The 21,290-nt window shown below is 31.5% G+C and overlaps 1 long non-coding RNA gene across 2 annotated transcripts; it reads right to left on the reverse strand.

Annotated features, from left to right (window-relative positions):
* Positions 1-15,638: 15,638 nt before the first annotated feature.
* Positions 15,639-20,659, reverse strand: LOC143079559 (uncharacterized). 2 transcript variants are annotated; one of them, XR_012979431.1, is made up of 5 exons: positions 20,471-20,659; positions 19,897-20,083; positions 19,634-19,693; positions 17,685-17,797; positions 15,639-16,682 (listed from the first exon to the last, which is right to left on the reverse strand). It is a non-coding gene; the product is annotated as an uncharacterized LOC143079559 (long non-coding RNA). The 2 variants fall into 2 exon arrangements; XR_012979430.1 differs by lacking the exon at positions 19,634-19,693.
* Positions 20,660-21,290: the final 631 nt, after the last annotated feature.

Raw genomic sequence — 21,290 nt, forward strand, 5'->3', positions numbered from 1 at the left:
AAAATGAGGTCTTCTCGTTTTATAGTATAGATAACCAATTTGTTTAAATCCATTTGAATACTAAAACTATGTCCTGGTGGAAAAAAAATAACTTTTCAATCGATCATTTGCGAAATAATATCAACAGATCGAAAATCGAGTGATAATCTCTTTTTTATTTATTTTTTTATTCTATACATATTTGTGAACCTTTCCCCTTTTAATATAAGAAAATATTCTGAAGCATCTGGAATACAAGAAAAAATTACAAAATTGTAAGGAATTAAGTATGCAAGAAACTATAACTTCGTTTTAAAAAATCTAGCATATAAGAAATTTCACATTTTTACCATCACTAGGTAGATACCTCTACTAGTGGACTATTAGTCACCGAGGGTATCGCAAAGCCAGATATTTTTTTGCATTGCTGATTTGTTTCAAGGGTAGTGCACATGCAATGTTTCCTAAAGACAAACATTGTATTCAGAAGGAAGTGTGATAGATTTTCAATTCATGTTTGGAAAGATTCGTTACTGATGTAGTCGGAAATTTTCATTTTAGTAATGATCGTTTCGATGACGTCATAAGATTGTCAATGAGACATTTATCCGACAGAAACAAAGGGATTAGGAATTACAAAACTGTCATTGTACAGCCTTCAAAAATAAGTAAAAAACAAACGTATAGTAAGTTTTAAATAAACTCATCATAGATACCAGGACTAAATTTAGTATCAACGCCAGAAAAGAACCCAGTATGACAAATTGTGAAATATTCAAAAAAAACAAAAAATCTGAATTGAAATGCTTGTGAAAAAAAGTAAGTGGAAAAAATAAATAAGGCAGGCAGTATCCAACAACAACCACTAATTTTAAAAAACATACTACAAGATGCTTAAATGGTTAGACTGACATTTTTTTTAATCCACAACTTGCTCATATGTTGGTACCAAATAGTGACAGGGGATGTTTAAATTCAATGAACAACAAATAATAATCTATACTTTATTTTATTTAAAAAAGATAGTTTTTAAATGAAAAGATTGAAAGCAAATATATTATTTTAAACTGTTGCTACACATACTGTGCGGTCAACTGAATTCTCAGCATGACACCTTACAAGTCGTATACAATTGCTAACATCCCTATCACGAATGACAATAATCAACGGAAATTAAAGACCGTTAGTGAAAGAAGCCTTACGTCTATATCAAGAAAGGAATCAGAACAATCTATTTTATTGAAAGTCACAGAAGACAACATAACTCGAATGATTCAGCGCCCTCTATGGGTCAGTGTCCTCTCGATAATATAGCAATGGATGATCAGTCGGAATATAACAACTGGATTAGTTGAGTTACAGAAGACAAGATGTGAATCAACTAGCCAAAAGAATTGTATTACGTATGCTACATTTCAAACAGACTCTGTGCGGTTGCAAAATCCTTTAAAAAGATTAACCAAACATAGACATGTTTTCAGCTGGGTTTAGTACAATGCCGTCGTGTCATGTGTACTCATGGTACTCATATGTAAAATATGTGTAGAATTAGTGATCTTGACCGGCTCGCTATTGAAACAGGAGGATATATAAATATTCCGCGCCCTAAAAGACTTTGTAATAAGTTCAGAGTTTTAGATGATGAATCACATTTCTTATAAATATGTATAATACATAATAATATGATAATGTTTTTTTGTAACAAATTCAAAATTCCAATACAAAGATTTTACTGATAATACAATGAAATAGAATCTAAATCTAACTACGTCGTTGTGCCAGCAAACGAAATAGTTTTAGGCTCATTTATCAAACTGTCTATGGACATGAGGACATGGGACACTTCAGGTCTTTTTTGTGTTTTGTGTTCGATGTTTTGTTTTATTTTTGGGGGGAATGTCATGATCAGATTGTTATTACATGAAACTGTGATTGTTAGTATGAAGTTGGACCTCTAGCTGATAGGTGTAATTTGTGATTTATAATAAAGATAAAGGTAGTGGTATAACTTCTTCCACGTAACATTTCATGATGGGGTCCTCATCGCGGTCCACGCGTAGGTTTTAGTCAAGCCGACAGAGACAGTGAGTTTAAAAAATCTTTGAAGGTAAGAATGTAAATCGCAACATAAAATGCAATACATGTCTATGCATATTGTCGGAAATATAAAGTTTACTACGAAATAGGAGCCTCACGTTTCGTCACGTTTCGAAAGCTCGTACAAAGTTCAAAGTTCTTTGTTTCCAATCAATCAATGGCCCTTGACGATATACTATGATAACAAGTAAAAATATATTCTCATTCATTACACATAGAAATGAATATAAAAAATAAAAATAAAAATTCACGTTAAGTATCATAAAGTAAGTGAGATTATCCTGTCTATTATAGAATATATATATTATAATCATATAAAATATTACAACATAAAACATGTTATTGTATTTACTAGCCGTATTTACATAAGAAAATGCCTTTACCAAGTCAGGAATATATGACCGTTGTTATCCATTTGTTTGGTGTGTTTGAGCTTTAAATTTGATTTTGTCATTTGCTTAGGGACATTTCTTTTTGAATTTTCCTCGGAGTTCAGTATTTTTGTGATTTTACTGTTTAATTAGTATTAGTATTTATTGTATACACGTTAGTTTATTTCTTTCAAAGTTTCATATCTTTGATTTTACTGTTATTCCAAAGTCAGTGCCAATACAAATAATATAATAATGTTATCATACAGTTTGCTACAAGTAACAGAGGTCCACCTTGTCTCTCGTCAAGGAAAAAAGCAAGTTGAAGCCTAGGACACAATACTAAAATGGAAAAGCTTTTTTCACTTAAGTTTCGTGTGAATAGTCAAAAAAGGTATTGTAATCGACTTGCAATAGATTGTTAAGACTTGGTATGTGTCTATACATTGTAGAAAATAATAAATATATGGAAAAATAAGACTTGTTTTTTAACATTGTGGCCAAAAAGAGGGGTCTATGCCCTAAACACATGTGGTTCAATTCGTCTGCTTTCGACATTTAGTAAACAAAAATGTTGGATAAAAAAACGTCGAAAGCAAACGATATGAACATAGGTAAGTTAACGAAAGCTTATAAATAATGTTATAAGAAAAGCATGCATATAGAAATAAAGCTGACTCGCGATCACATCATTCAGTCATAGGTTACTTCCCCTCATAATCCATGTATAGTTATATTGATTTATATATCTTTAAATACATTAATCTTTTATTTCCTTTATATATTCTACATTTGAACAATATATTACTACACTTCTTTTATTCATTTTTAATATCAAACATAGTTTTAAGATTATTTTTGCAAATATATGTTTTGTTTCATACCGGTATTGTAAGAAACACCGAATTGAAATGGTCTACTTTTCAAACGGTTTGTGCAGTCTCATTGGCGTTTATACCACAAGATATGTATATTATCGCATATATTTGATGGACCTTCAGTTTAACTACTGAGGTATTTTAAAATCATAAGTAAGACAGGTGTGTTCAAGTCATGGGTTATGTGAATTACGATACTTTGAAACGGCAATAGTAGCAAAACAGCAAAGATAATCTCATTATGAATAATAGAGAATGCCCATTTTTTTTAAATTCAAATTATTTATTCAAGAAAACTCACAAAGAGCATAAAATGAACAATATAAATGCATATGTACATAAATATTGAGAAAGAGTTATAGCTGACAAAGAGATCTAATACACACATAAAAAAGGAAATATTATATTATATGGTATGATAAATATCAAGGGAGACAACCCTGTTCTTATGTAAATACTCTATTAAGTTACCATATCCATACAACAAATAAATATATATATATATGACAGAACACTAAGATGATAATTTTTCTGTTGCTTTGCTATCAGTTTTGTAAAATATACTCAAACTTAGAAATCTAGATATATTTCTATATACATTGGCATGTTCATTACTCATAAGCCAAATAAATTTGTTATCTGTGTTCAGTTTTGAACTATTCTTATTATAGCAAATGTCTATATAGGTTTGCCTAATAGTAAAATATTTTTGGCAATCTAATAAAATGTGTTTTTCATCTTCTACTTCACAAGAGGAACAGTTCTTACATGTTCTGTCATTAACAGGTGTTTTTGGTATTGTATATCTACCCAATTCAATTTGCAGTCTATGATTGCTGGTTCTATATCTACTCATGTTATATTTATCGTTTTCGTTACAAATATTAACAAGATAATTTTCAAATTTTAAAATGTTTTTGAAAGTTCTATATGTTCTCAGTTTCTCACTGGTTTGAAGTTGTTGAAACCATCTAGATTCAAACTTACTTTTAGTAGATTTTATTATCCTTTGGATATCACCATTTTTCATAGAAACATGTAATTGAGTTAAATCTGACTCATTAGAGTTGAACATATTAAATTTCTTGAGAATATTTTTTATTGAGCTTAACCAGCAATTTTGATTATTTTCAATCATGAGTAGATTCTCTGCAAGTGCATGAGATAAAAGTTTATCACCTGTTTTATCATTTTCAAGTCTAGTACAATATTTTAACATAGACGAAACAATATCAATATAAATTGGATATCGACCTAATTCACCATACAAGGCCAGTTTGCTTGTCTTTTTATTAACTGATAACATATATCTACATAAAGACAAATTAAGTTTCTCCAATGGGAGATATTTATAAACTTTTTCAAATAAGTTATCATCTAAAGAGGGTTTAAACATCCCCACTATCTCGGATGCATATAAAAGTACAGGTTTGATAGTATGGTCAAATACATACAAAAAATTTTCTGCATCACAAGACATATTTTTAAATACATTAGTTATTTTGAAAAAAGCTTTTTGGCCTCGGGTGTATAGGTCCTTTAGCGCATTATTAAAACTACCATTTGCAGTAAATATAACACCAAGATACTTGTATTGTTTTACAATTTCTATTTCTGATTCACCAATGTAGAAATTAACTTTAGGAATTCTACTTCCCTTATTGAATATAAGTACTTTTGATTTCCGATAGTTGATGCCAAGTCTCCACTCATTACAATATTCAAACACTTAATTCATGCTATTTTGAAGACCCTCTTTAGTTTCTGACATCAACAATAAATCATCGGCATATAGCAAACAGTTAATAGATTTAGTTCCCATAGAAACTGGTGAACAGGAGCAATCAAATATCTTGGTTATATCATTGATAAATACATTGAACAGGTTAGGACTAAGGTTGTCTCCCTGAAAAACACCAATATTTGAAGGAAAGGCTTCGGTTATACTTTCGTTGTTAAGTTTTACCCTTAATCCAATATTTGTATACATGGATTGTAGAATAGATAGATATTTCCCACCAATACCAGCTTTTGCAAGCTTTAATAAAAGGGCAGGGTGGATCACAGAGTCAAATGCCTTTTTAAGGTTTATAAAACAAGTATAAAGTTTTTTTGACTTATTTAAATATTTATCTATAATAGTTTTAAGCTTAAAGATGTGGTCTGAAGTTCTACATCCCCTCTTAAACCCAATTTGCTCATCAGCGATTATGTTATTAACTTTAAGAAATTCTTCGAGTCGTGTATTTAAAATGGAGTTGAAAACTTTGCCCATACAACTAGTTATAAGTTATTCCTCTATAGTTGCCAGGATCATGATTATCACCCTGTTTAAAAATAGGGATTATTATACCATTTGACCAACTTTCTGGATAAATACCAGATGACAAAATACTATTAAATAATTTAATCAAAGATGGCATCAGTGTGAACTGGCCATACTTAATCATTTCATTTAAGATACTATCATGACCACTGCTTTTATTATTTTTAAGCTTTAGGCAAGCTTTACTAATTTCTTTTATGGTGATTGGGTTGTCTAATATATCTGTTCCATTAGGAATTATAGTTGTATTTAGACAGTTCTTAAAATAGTCATTAATTAAAGATTTTTCACCTGAGACCTTATTTAACTCCTTAAAGTGATCCAGTAATACACTGGGGGTAATTGGTATTTCCTCTTTTTCACTGTCACAAAATTTGAGTGTATTAACAATTTCCCAAAACTGTTTGGGGTTTTTTGTAGAGAGGTTTTTCATTTTATTAACTATATCTTTAAAATGGTTCCGTCGCCTTTCCTTCCTTAGTTTATTATACTGCTTACTTAGACAAAAACATTTATGTCTCAGTTGGTTATCAAAAGGTCTAAAGGCAAGTTGTTTACTTAGATAATCTAACGAAGTTTTCATTTCATGTAGATCAGGGGTAAACCATGGTTTTTTCTTTTTCTTATTATTTTTTCTCATGACCCCTTTCCTTGCCTTTAGAGAAATATTTGCAGCTTCTAAAATACAATTGTTCATATCAACAACAGCTTTCTCAATACCATTTTTATCTAAACTTATATTACAATTATTAAATTCTTCAAGTTTAGATGCAACAGAGGGACAAGCCAACGCTTCCTGGAATTTGCTAATAGACCCATCAGTCCATTTATATCTTAGGGGAAGTGGAAATAGTTTTGTTGTCTCAGAATTTACTTGTTCGTCAAAATCTACAGATAGAATACATGACAACAAACAATGATTTGAAATAGATCTTTGAAAATCATGGACTTTCATACATAAAAATCTATGTGAAATACTTTCACTTCCAATTATATAATCAATTACACTACTACCCAAGGAACAGTGGGCTGTAAATTTCCCAGAAAAGTCACCTAATGTCCTTCCGTTAAGGATTCTTAGTCTACTTTGGATACATAAGTCAATCAAGCTTTTCCCTCTGTTGCATCTTACCTGATCTTGACTTTCTCTAGTAGTACATGGTACATCCTCAATGTAATGTTCATCAGGCATAAATTTTGAACAATTATCATTAGGTATGAAGTCAACATCTACAGCAACACGAGCATTGAAATCTCCAAACAGTGCAATGTCCCCTTTATCATACATATTTGTGATATCATTTATAAGACACTCAAATTGGTCCCCTTCTTTAATAGAATAAGTAGAGTTTTCAGGGGGTATATGTAGAAAACATATATATAAGTCTCTATTAAGGGAAAAGTAGTTTTTGTCTAATCTAAACCACATAAAATTTGAATTTGTGATAGGGAGGGGGGCTACTCCTGCAGATATTGACCTCCGTACCATAACGCTTATACCTCCAAAAAGTCTTCTAGACTTTTCATTTTGATTTCTAAAATTATGATAAATTTTATAGTTACATAGAGGTGAGCTAAATGATTTATTATTGTGAGTTTCTACTAGACCTACAATATCATATAAACTTATTTGTTTCAATAGACTAGAATCATTAAATTTGTCAAAATCTTTTGTCTTTATACCATCAACGTTCCACACGCATAGATTTAACTGCCTCTTTTTGGTTTTTGCCATGGCTTACGGTTAACAGGCCCTCTGCGTTTGATGAATGGGATACCTAGAATCTGATCCACACACTTCCTGATATTAGCGGCAAGAACTTTTACACCTACATCACTTAAATGATAGCCATCATTATTTATAAACTTTTTATTTATTTCACCAGAAACTGACAGATTATGGTTGTCGCAAATAACGAAATCACTAGATTCCTCGTGCATTTCTTTTACTAGGGAATTCACGGTATTTACCTTTAAGTTATATTTGCGCTCATCACTTCGGTTTGTTGCCAAGGAGACTACTATTTTTGAGTCTGGCCTTTTTTCTTTAGTCTTTTGTATAAGTTTCACAAGTTGTAAGACACATTCTGATGAGGATTTTTTCGTAAGTTCGTTGCTCAATATATGATAGGCGATAACATCCGGGTTATAAGATTCTTCTAGTTCATCAATAACCTTTTCTGCTTGATCAATATGGTATGCTATTTTCTTCATTGTATCAAATTGTGCACTTAGTCTTTCTGTGTTAATTTGTTCAGTGTTAGATGTTCCAACTAGCAATACTTTTGGTTTCTCTTTCTTTTCTTTCCTTTCAACTTGACTCCAGGATCCATGTTCATTATTCTGGTCCTCTGTCATTCTTAATTGATTTTTCATTATTAATATTTCTTCCTTTGATAGTGACAGGTTTTGACTTAGTTCTTCATTGTCTTTTTTCAGCCGAGTATTTTCATTGATTATTTCACGCATAACTTGGTCTTTATGGTCAATGTCTTTTTGTAGGGATGTTATATGTTTATCTTTCTCATCTGTTATTAGTTTGTGGTTCTTAACAGTTGACTCAAGTTTCTCTTTAAGGTGTTCTATTTCCAACATAGATTCATGATTTGTTTTGTCTATTTTGTTCTTAAGTTGTTGGTTTTCAAGTCTGGCCTGTTCTAGACCAGGTTCGGAACCTGATTTTCCATCATTTTTGGTCAAATTTGACAGTTTGTCGATGATTGTTTCAAGTTTTTTGTTGTCCGTACCCACTGCATTTGTTATTTTAATTTGTGCCACTAATTTATTTATAGCATCAAGTCTTTCTGTAATTGATGTTTTGTCTGAGTTGTTTTTTTCAGCTAGTATTACCACTGAGTTTTCAACTTTGTCTAGTGAACTTTTAAATTGATACAGTTCAGCTTTAATCTGTGATTTAATTACTTCAACTAATGACATATCTGGGCTGTTTGTACTTGTTGTATTATTTTTAGTGTCGAATACTGGTAACTGTTCTACAGTTATCGTTATATTTTCATCATGCATGGTACATGCTATACAGTTATATTTTCTCTGTTTATAACGAATATATCGAGCTAGTTCGTAACGGGGTAGCTTTGTACAGCCATAGTGTATCCATTTTTTTCACGAGATACACTCTATCATTGATTTGTTGTTTGGGCTTTCACACTCTGGGCATTGGGATGAGGTTTCTGGGTCTGGTTGTTCATTTGTTTCATCATTTTGTGCCATTTGGGGCAATTCAACATGTTTGGGTTCTGTTTGATCACTATTGTTTTGTGACATACCGGTACCTTCACAGTCTTGAAAGATTTGTTCCTCAATTTCATCAACGTGATTGTTGTCATGTTCGGTTACATGTTGATCATTTTGTTTAGATGGATTATCTTTTAAATAGTTTTCTAGTGACATCCACTACCCATTATCGTATATAGTTACAGGGGTTAATGATGAACTTTCAAGAATAAGTTTTGCCGTGTCTATTGTTTTACAACCTTGGAACATTGAACCCTTTACACCAATCACGTGGGGGGAACATTCAGTCCATTCAGTAAATATGCCAAATTCGTGTCCGTTTGTTAGCCCTTTCCCTTTGGATACTACATAGTAATCAAACTTTCTTTTACCACTCATTTTCACAGATTATTCACAGATTATTTTCGGTTAGAATCGCAGATTGGACCTGTTTTTCTGTTTGTTTACAGGCTGCGAAAAAGAACCGCCATTACAGTTCAGGGGAGACCAAGGAAACTTCGTACAAAGCATTATTATCTATAGTTTAATTGCAGACTTTGATACAGAGATTTTGTTTTAAAATTTTATACATGTATTACTCACTTGCTTCTCTATGATGTGCTAGCGTTTATTGTTTTAAAAAGTCCTAAACAACCTTTAAAGTTAAAAACACCTTGTGCTGAGTCACTCAATTCGAGCACCCCATAGAAGGTCCATATTTATAATTGTTTTAACCAATGACTAAATTTCTAAACTTATTTTAAGGAAATCATTACTAGCATTGCATGCAATAATCTTCTATCTATCAAACATCGAATTGCCAAATACAAGTGGGAAAGGCTGTAAATTTTCCATAAAATTTCCATATGTTTAGCATTGAATCAACAAAAGGGTACATAATCCTTCAAGGAGAAGGAACCACAAAATAAGATTTGTGTTTATACCAAAGAATAGTTTGAAAAAGTAATGTAAGCGTTTCCTTTTTTGAAATATATCTAATAGAATGGTCAAATGGTCAGATTAAAGTAGGCAATTTTGAATTTCCTGCCATTCACATCAAATATTTCTAAATATCACAAAAAATGTTTCGCATCCACATATTTTAAACCCGGTCTATGCCACTGGTGTATGTATCTTTCTGAAATTGTACCGCAATGTTCCATATCACAAAGGGAATGCTGGGATTGAGTTTGGGGGTAATTGTCCTAATAGTTCAGGAATTAGGGCCAAAAGCAAGCAATTTTATAGCTTCCAGACGATAACTTGTGTTTAAGTGTATGGATCTCTCTACAATTGTAATGCAAGGTATCACATCACAAAGGGAAGGCTTGGATTGAATTATGGGGGAAATTATAGTCCATCAGCTAGTTTTCAAAAGCGCTCTAGTTAAGGAGTTTGTGTTACACCCCAGGGTACCGCGATTTTTTTGATAGAATTCAACTTCATTATCTTATTGATAAAATACAAGGTGTTAGACTAAAAAAAAGTGTCCAAAAGAGGTTTAAAAACGTCCCTTTCAATGGTCCCCTCATTTAGCTATCACGACTAAGTATTTTTTAATTAAAATTTTCAATATAAAGCGATTAAAAAAATTAAATTATAGGTTTAAACAACTAAAACAGATATAAAACTATCATATTTAATGTAACTCTGAAGATTTTTTGTTTTAAAAAAAATGTTTATTTACATTACAAACAATCCGATTTTTTGGGTTAAAATTAAGGCATATTTTCTCATTTCATAAAGAAATTTGTAATGCAATTATCCGTTTTTGTGAATTAAAATTTAAAATTGACCGGTATGCAATGTTTAAACTATTTGCAGTTTTTATATATCGTCTAAAATATGAATTATTCAATAAAACATATGTACGTGCAAATTACCGTCTTCGATTCAGTCGATAATATATTCATACCTGAGTGCACACATAAGCACTTTAAGGGGGTGACCAACACCAACATTTCGCCATTTTGACCCAGATATTGACCAACACATTTTAGTGTATATCTTAATAAACTTATGAAAAAAGTTAATGAATCTTTCCCCAAATGTTCAACACAATAGTTGACATACATATATATACTTACTAAGTTGTTTTTTGATAAAATAAAGAAATTATTAACATCCAAACATTGACTCTGGGCGGGTACATATGCTGCCCTATTGTACGAACGATTTTCCAGAAAACAAGTGAATATCACTTCTTTCACCATTTATCTAAAACAAAGGCGTCTTAGAATTTCCAATTTTTACTCCATTCATGAGATATCTTCATTGAAACACGGGTGGTGGTTGTTCAAATTTGAAACCATTTTGAACTGGAACTACTTTCTGAAAAATGTATGGAGCGCACTTCTGCTCAAATACAGAATGTCGGTAAGAATGGAAACTAAATTTTTTTTTCTGCTCAATTTTTGTTTCTGTTTATAAAATAAAGTAATGAGTATATAAATAGGGTAAAATATGTATTTATTGGTGTGCAGTTGTCTTAAATGTTTAATTTATTTGTTCCTGTCACACTAACATCTTTATAATGTCAACCAACGATAATAAGGCATATATGTGTTAAATTAAGCTCCAGAAAAGATCAGCAAATGAGTGTCTACAACAGCGTGGTTTGCTGTTGAATAGTGAAATGAATGTTTATCCTATAAATAAAAATACACATATATGACGTTTGTTTGATGTTCAACTGACGCAGAAGCAAACGCCAATGTGTAGGATGATCACTGACGGTAATTTGTAATGAAGTTTTTCTGATTTGACGAATAGTAAAACGATAGACAATACATATAGCGTTCAATATCGACCATTAAAAAAGGGTTCGCGGGTCAACTTTCGTCCTCCGGTAACAGAAGATTGCAAATTAGGCGATCATCGGATAACGGATAATTTTTTTCGGCAATGTGTTGCTGGGATACCATTACTAACACACCGATTGTTCTTTCAGGCCTATATTGCCTACCGTTTAATTTTAAATTACAAACCAGCTGTGTTCAATGAAATTGTACCGAATTTATTTTTACACAGACGATTTTCAACTTTATTTTGTAATCTCAAAATCAAAAATGTTTTGTATTGCTTAAAATGCAAATAAAAACAAATGAGCCTGAACTGTACACATAGTTATGCATTATAGTATTGGAACAGCGATTTCATTGCTGGCATTGTACAATTGCCGTGAAGCGTTTAATAATGAGCAAATCACATTGTCCACAAGACATATAGAACGCATGATTGTCAGTCGGATCCAGTGTTCGAAGCTATTTTAGCTTAATTTGTGAGAGCTGCATTTTTACTGTTAATTTATTGAACCTGCTACACAAGGATTTACAGGAAACGGATCTTTTTTAGTTACTTTGTATGGTGTTTAACGTAAAATTGGACCTATATTTCAACAATATCAAGACAAGAATAAGGTGTAATACATTGAACTTGTATATTTTTTAATAGTGGCAGTGCTGTTGAGAGTTTTTCGCAATTAGCACACATTACCCGGCCACAATTTATTACACTCGCAAGCCAGCTTTGACAATAACGTAAATATTATGATATCTCCGGAAACGGCTACGTGTGTCTGGTATGATATATAGTAAAGGCCACACCTGGAAGATCAAAACAAAATAAGCATCAATACAAAAAAAGAAAACAGGAAAGGACAACAATGATATACCCATCAATAATAGGCAAACGACAAACCAAGCCCTCTTCACGACAAATCTTTGCCAGATCGACCTGTTCCTATCAAATTATGGAAATTGATATAGTTTGGTTACATAGCGTGTTGTTCAATGATATTTAGACAAAATTATGAAAACGTCATGCAATTAGGGTAGTGGAAAATTCACATACAACAATTTTCACTTTCGCTCACAGATGAAGTTCGTCATAATTATAATGCTGCAGGCACATATTAAGTGGCAAATGCTTACCTACTCGTACACTCATAACCAACATCTTCATTAAATATAGTGCATAATTACTCAGTTATATATTAGGTATCGTCCGTAAAGCAAATGATTTTTGTTGTCTTGTCCTTGGTGTGTGGGCGGATTTTTTTTTCACTGTTGTCATTCGTCGTTATTCCGTTTAATAAAGAGATGTGGAAGTGCAAAAAAATAAAACCTGCTTAATACCGTCATAATTTTTCGGACAGCTGCGTTAAGAACAAATGTATTTGCTTATTGTTGTCACCTTGTATAATGATAGTGGTCAACTGTGGACGTTGTGTTTATAAATTTCAGTTTCAGATGCTTTATAATGTTTGTGCTATTTGCTCTCTATTCTTTTGAGATGGGCGGATGCTGCAATATAAAAATCCTGGAGGTCCCCCTCTTAATTATTGTCTTGTATGTTTCATACTCTCATAAACAGCCAGACAATTATTGCAACAACATTTATCCATTATAAATAATCTACATGGACATTAAAAGTCTACCAGATATTGCAAAATCGTATGCAGAAATTAATAATAGACATGACCAAGACATAGCACTCTCTCAATATGTTAAAAATTAAAATAAACACGAGTCTCCTGGTATTCTGTAATGGTTCACCTAAGCATTTGGCAACCCCTTATCATGTAAGGGACATAACATTTTATGCAATTTACATTTATTTCTTTCGAGATGTTCTGGAGATGGAAGTTCAAAATGTCTTCACCAATCAGACAGGTAGCTTAATTCTCGGATAGAAACTAGGTATCGCACGTATGTAATACTGGCAATTTCAAACACAAGGTAATAGAGAGTTGTTTCAATAAATATGTGTACAAAATCTCTTTTCCACAACATTTCTATGCTTGTCTTCCACCAATTCTATGTTTGTAAAACAATTAGTTTAAGGGGGTTCAATTTATCTTCTTGTATTTGAGAACAACATTTGTATGTTTTTTGTCCTTTCAACATTTTGAAATGGGGTCATGATAGAACTATTAATTTTCCGCAAATTTGGGTATGGATTGGCCATTTGGTTGCTAAAAAGATATTTGTTTGATTGGAAACATTGCTTATTTGCACATCAGCCATTTTCGCAATCTAGGATAGTAGACTGGATGATCACTCATAGACTTTTTGGTAAAAACAATTTTTGTTCCACTTACTGGTTCTGAAGAAGAATTTTTTTCTCACATTTCTTAATTTCAACAAATGAGAGGCCTTGGTGGAAATCTCAAATGGGGGGAAAGGTTACCCTACATTATTTTTTGAAGAACACCTAGATGAATATTCAAGCAAAGTTTTGTGTAGCTCTGCACAAGTCATTTTTGAGAACAAGATGAAAATGTGAAAAAGTTAACAAAATTAAGACAACAGCGAACAAAAAGTGATGAAAAAACCTGAGCAGTTTGCACTGGTAAAAATTTATATGAAAACTGGACCATGAAATTGAGGTTTAGGTGAAACAACACATGTCCATGTAGCATGTTCTTATCAGGATGCATCAACTTAACAAATATTTTTGACCTACCAGTAGTCTGTGAACATGACAAGTGCATGCAAAGTTTGTGTGAATAATGCCTGTGTGACATACACCCATCAGGATGCATCAACACTCCAATCCACTTCTTGTTTACATGGATTTATACTCAAAGAGAAGCAGCAAAACATATTCTTTTTTCTTATTAAATTTGAAGGAAACTTTTTGCACCTTCAGCAAATATATACTTGATAGGTCCCGACATTTTAGGCATGACAAATTTTTCATGTCTACAGTGGGTGAAAATAACTTAGTTAGCACAATGTTTACCAAAACCAGATTTTAAAATATATATTTATATACAGATAGGGTGTCCGGTGGTTAATGATGATTTAAAAAATCACTGTCTCCGATGGATCCTAGTACCAGAGACTTTAATATAAACTGTAACCCAAGATTCCTGGTGTGTGCAAATCATAAAATTTTTGAAGTATGATATAGGAACATCATTTTAAATGATGTCATTGTAGCGTCATGCCTTAACCGGCATGCTTTGTGTGCAGGTCAAGGTCCTCCCAAGGGGTCATAAAAAATTTACCATATATATACAGATATATGCATGTTTGAACAGATATATACATGTTTGGGTATCAGAGTTTGATTATTTACTTGTTTCCTCTATTTCAAATAAGGTCAATATCAATTTCTGGTCAACATTTGTATAGGTTAATAAACATAAAAGACATGGTTTCACAAACATTTAGACATGGCATAAGTTTATCATTTTTACAGTGAATTAAATGTGCCTGTCCCTAACATAATAAATGCATTGTATTGGAAAGTTCAATATATTTTATCTTCAACAATAGGCTAGCATTAACAACTCGGATGTGCACTGGGGTGGTATAATTGTCATTTGCAACTTTGTCCAGACAGATTAAAAATGAACTACTCATGATTTGTTTGTTTGAATGGTGTTTTACGTCAAATGAGCAGTATTTCAGCTATATCATGACGAGAACAAGGTGTAGTGCATTGAAATTGTCTGCTGTGACTAGACCAGCACGCTGAGCTGGATTTGTTTCAACAGTGCTAGCACACTGGAGAACTGCCCGCAGTTAGACAGACACCCCACTCAGACACATTATACTGATTCTGAGCCAACCAGCCGTTGCTCTCACAACTGAATGCCACATGCTTGGCGGAAAAGCAGCAACTACTTATTTTTAAGTCTTCTGGTTTGAACCGACCGGGGATCAAACCCTGGTCTCCCACTCTTGAAGGCGAGCACGCTACCAATTGCGCCACAGAGTGGTTATAACTAATTATGACAGAACATTTAGTAAATATTTAACAATTGTATTATAATTTATCAAGCATTTACCCTGTGTAAACAAATCCTAAATTATATCTTATTACATAAAATACTTACAAAAATACATCAGGAATTGGTTATGACTAATAAAAAATTAACTCTACAATACAACACAAGAACTACAATGTGATAACATATGTTCTATAAATAAGTTAATATTAAGCTTTAGTTTGAAAACATATCTAAAAAAGGAACATGGATGGCCATGTCCACATAAAGAGAAAAACTACAAGAAAACAATGCTAATTTCAGTGTTTTGTTTTATAATAACCCCAAAATACATAACCTTCATTTTCGTCCTTTTAAGCATTGTCCACAATTTAGCTCAGGATAATTTTAATATTAAATGAATAACATTTTTGTTTTTTAAATATTTTCTCACTAAAGTTTTAGAACTCTAAAACAAGAAAAGTCTTATCCCTTATGTTTTAGTTTCCCTGCTTACTTTTAATATAAGAATTAGTTGATCAATACTTAAAAATTCTGTTACAGTAGTAAAACTTAATGCCCCTCACACCATAATACAAATAAGACCATGACAAAATAATCATAATCTATACCAAGATACTGGTTAAATGGGTCTCAATTAATATCCTTTTTATTTTAAAATATTAAACTACAGCATTATATTGCACTATTAACACTATTGTACAATATAAAAGTTTGTATAACAAACTTTTGTTCAGGAACAATAGTTTTTATGTTATATTGTTTCCAATTTATGTATTATATATTGTAACATAGAGGAATAGCAAAACAATATTTGTGTTTGAATTGTCTCCCTTGATAATGCTTACACTACATGAAAACAGAGGTTCCAGATACATTTATGCACAATATGCGCAACAAGTTAACACCATTATGTGCTTATCAGATGGACTGTACTGATATAAAGTTAACCTTCCAACATTAAGCTGTCATCATTATTAAAAGACAAGAACAAAATTAACTTCCATTATTATTTGTCATGTTCAATATCTCTTAACATACATCATCTTCTCCATTATCTGAAATTATAAAAAAATATATATATATATACAATGTTTCAATGCATTGTCAATATTTGAAGTAATGTATTAAATAAAGGTAACAACTGTGTGACTGGTTAAGGTTTTTGAAAATCATAGTTGCCTATGATGTTTACTAAATTTTTTCTCAACAAAAATAATTTTTGCCTCAAAATAAGGTAGAAGTTCTGATTTTACATACAATTGTTATAAGCAACAGTTTTGTTAAATTGAAACAGAATATTTTATGATGCAATGTGTTAATGTGGTATAATGTTAACATGTTGATTTTCTCACCAGAGCCTTGGCTCAGGTGATGTTTGCCATCACTCAGGTGTCCATTATCAACACTTTAATTTTGGTGCTCCAGAACAACCGGGACAAATTATACAAAACCTAGCTTAGGTTCTCCTTGGACAGACCTCTTTCAAAATGTTGTCTGCTGACATTGTTTGTGTTACAAAATGACAACATAGGTCTTTGTTTGGTTAAAAATTTGACATCTTAATAATAGCCACTGTTTCAGATATGTTTGTTTGTTTGTTTGTTTGATTGATTGGTGGTTTACGCCACTTTCAGCAATATTTCAGCTATATCATGGTGACCAGCTTTACTGACGGAGGAAACCGGAGTACCCGGAGTAAACCGCCGACCTTGGGCAAGTAACCGGCCAACTTTTTCACATATGGGTGGAAGTCGAGTGCACCCTTTTTTGTAATATACAAAGCGGGGGTTTCAGATATGCAAATTACCACTGTTTTCATTTAATTTGAAAAAAAAATATTTTGTAATGTTATAAATCAATATTTTCAAAATGTTATAAATTTCGGTGGATAGTTGTTTATGTACATAAGTAAAAGAATACATCCTTGCACACTTCCCTGTGGAACTCCAGATATTACTGCTAAGTTGTCAGATGTTGTGTATTCAAATACTGCTGTTCCATATTCATATATTGATATTATACACTTAAAACAATATTAAGAATACTTCTATACTTACAATTTCAAATTTTGTATTATCATAATTATATGTTCATTGTGGTAGTAAAACTGTTTCACCAACATACACACTATGTCACTATGTGAACTATACAATAATCATACAGTGGTATCCTACAAAAACATTTGTAAAAATAAATAATGACACTTAATTAAAACATTACTTCAACAAGGATTTAGGTTTCATAAACTGTTGGCTACTTTCCGAAAATTTTATAACAAGTATGAACATCTTGTAATTAAATATAATGTAACCCGTAGACAACTTATCTCAGAAGGTGTTTCGCATCCTAAATTTTATGGCAATGTTGTAAATAAATGTAAAAAACTGAAAAATCAACTTTCAAGACTGGGTAAAACTTTAAAATCTTATGTTTGTAAAGGATATAAACATGATATTTTGGTTGTATCGGTTAATTTAACACTATGTTCCAATGACTTGAAGATTCTCAATAAATACTGGCCTCTCACTAAAACTGCCGATTTCAATTTATTTTGATGACTGAATGGCACCAAACCAATCCCAATTGGAGTGTAATTTGTGATAATTTTTCAATTGTGCGACAGTTTTTATACCAACAGATATATTAGTCTTAGCTAGCTTCCAGTAGTTGCGAGCACAATTTGACCCTGCTTTTGTTTGTGATTATTGTAATTATTGTCTTTTTATATTATTTGTGTATCAGTTTTACAGTACTGGCTATTTTAAATCTATTCTTATTTTTTGCATTCGATAAGTTTCAAGATCAATAAATGACGCGTCTAGCGTCAAGACTTAGTTCACCTTTAATCACCATCACAATAGGCAGTGATTTAGCACTGTTATAAATATATTTTATTAAACTTATTAAATTCCGGTTATGATTGCCTTATTTTATTTTATAATATGTTTAAACAGGTCCCGTGGACGCTTGGGATGGTTTATTACATACCCACACACAACGTGTTCAAATTGACAGTACACACTTGGCTTGTACTTGCCTACTTGTTTCTTTATAGGCATACTACGTGTGGTTATGAGTCAAACTCGTCTCTACTTAGTGTATTTGGGACCGGTTTAAATCTATTTTTGTGTTTTGGCATTTTGTAATGTAGGTGTTCTTCAGTTTTTTAATGCTTTTATTTGATTTGTTGGTTGTTATAGTATGAGGTCGATATTGTTGACTGTATACTGTGCAGGTATCTTATTGTGTGTCTTTCAGTGTGTGTGTTTGAATTTGGTCGGGAATATAATGGAGAGGTTTGAGTACTCACTAACCGGTTCAATCCAACTATTCCACTGGTGGAATACCTGTACCAAGTCAGGATTTCCCGGCTTCTTGTTGTCTTGTCTCTGTCTCTATATTTGTGCTTTGAGTGAGGTTGAGTGTTGGGGAGTTGTTTAGGTGTGTTTTGATGTTTTGTGTGGCATTGTAGTCATTTGCTGTTATCCCCTTTTTTATATCACAAGTATATGCCCCAAGTACAACAATATGTTGAACCAAGTTTTTTTTTCAGAAAATCTCATGAATAAGAATGGGTTAGAATCCAACATACTTGATCCTTTAGTATTATCTACATGTATAATCCATTATAATATTTGTAATCTACAAGTAGGTAATGCCTTTCAATAAATTATGCAAGTTATGAAAAGGTGTTAATTAAATGTCATTTGTTTAAATAATGTTGCTGTCAATAATTGGCTTGTGTCATATAGCTGAAATATTGCTAAGGTTAGCATAAAGCAACACTAAATCAATATTTTCTGTTGTTTTGGTGTAGATTTTGCAATCAGAAATAATTTTAAATACATCTCCACATAGTTCTTCATATATTTGTTTATACTATTTTGTACCTTGTTTAAAATTTAACTATTACATGTATATAGATGACGGTTCTAACCTTCTAGGGTGAATAAAACACATAATATCAAGCAATATATTAAACACATTTCCACTCAGATATTCTTACGTGATACAACATGGCAAAATCAAATCATCCACTATTCATTAATAGCACATGTGATATTGTCTAAAACATAAATATAAAATCTATATAATTAAAAGTAAAACTTATTTGTTTTTCAAATAATAAAAAATATACCACACACGTCAAACAGACTTAAACTAACTCATGCTAGGCACATTCTTGAGTTACTTTGCTGGTGATATATTCTTGATAATCAATAAGACAAATTAGTTATACTTTAAAAAATACAGATAATAACAACTTACTGTTCATTAATAATTATAAGGTAATACAGGTGTTCAATCTAACATGACCTTTGACAAACATCCATGTCCATTTAAATGTTCAGTGAATTCTCTGTGTTGATGTCTCTTGGGAGGACTTCCATCATAGATACATGTGCAGTGGCATATACATGTACTTGTATATAGGAGCAAACAATAACAATGTTAGCTGTATAAGAAAAAATAGAAAGTTTTGTAATTGTAATCTTACAATTATAAATTTTACTTGTAATTTTACTTGCAATTTTTTAATAATTGTAAAATTATTGTAAAAAAAAAGTATGATGTTTTTTTGTAATTGCCTTTTTTGTACAGTAAATGTAATAAAATTACCATTCAAATAAAAAAGAAAACATGCATGTGTCAATTCTCTGAAATGGAAGCAACACAAATTAATACTTCTGATGTGCTAAAAACAATAGCAAACAGCATCAAAATGATCATATACCTTAGATGAAAGTTGATGTCAATTAAGACAGACACATATCAGATGTTGAGTCAATCCCAACAATTGTCTTTTATGCAAACATACATTTTAAACATATACAATAATTACCTTGCTACATGTACTTCATCAAACCATGGATACACTTTTGATGTCCTGTTGCAAAACTTTATCAACTAGTAAACTTGAGGCTCATGGTTTACACACACAAATTTTGGTGAACATCATGAGGTTTGATGAAAGTGTAGTGGAAGCAATTTCACAATTCATGTTAATGATATCAAATCACACAATAAATATATTAGCCTAAAAAATAAAAACAGTAAAAAATATACATATTTGAAGGACTATTTGCAATACATGTATGTTTATCCACACAGTTTTTAGGCAGCTATAATTTATTATTTGATTGTTACCTTTTTAGTGTCACTGTGCTAGTTATTTGTGCACTTATCATACATGTATGTAAAAAGTATAATTTATCAATGGAAAATTGAAATACTAACCTGCAAAAGGTTCTATAAATATTCATATTAAATTCTTTCAATACATGTAGTATGATGTACATTGCACATATTTTTTAATGCATACTGTTTACATGTAAGTACAGTATATTATTTTAGGCTTTCATGATACACTCATGTACATCAGTGAATTAGTGGTGGTCCAAGTCCGTCAGTAAGTTTTTAAGTCCTTGAAGTGTATATGAAAATAAAAATAGTTTAAGAATACATGTAGGTATTATTGTGTTAAATTATGCATAAATTTAATGCTTGATAACTAATTATTTTTTTATAACTTTAAATAGCACTGGTGCTGCAAAACTGGTGGTACCTTTCATCCTTGCATTATTTTAATTAATATTATGAATAGAGTGAAACCAGGACATACACATTCATGTTCATTGAAATACAAATCTATTGCCACATCT

Source organism: Mytilus galloprovincialis, chromosome 6, assembly GCF_965363235.1.
Source record: "Mytilus galloprovincialis chromosome 6, xbMytGall1.hap1.1, whole genome shotgun sequence".
Lineage (NCBI taxonomy): Eukaryota > Metazoa > Mollusca > Bivalvia > Mytilida > Mytilidae > Mytilus > Mytilus galloprovincialis.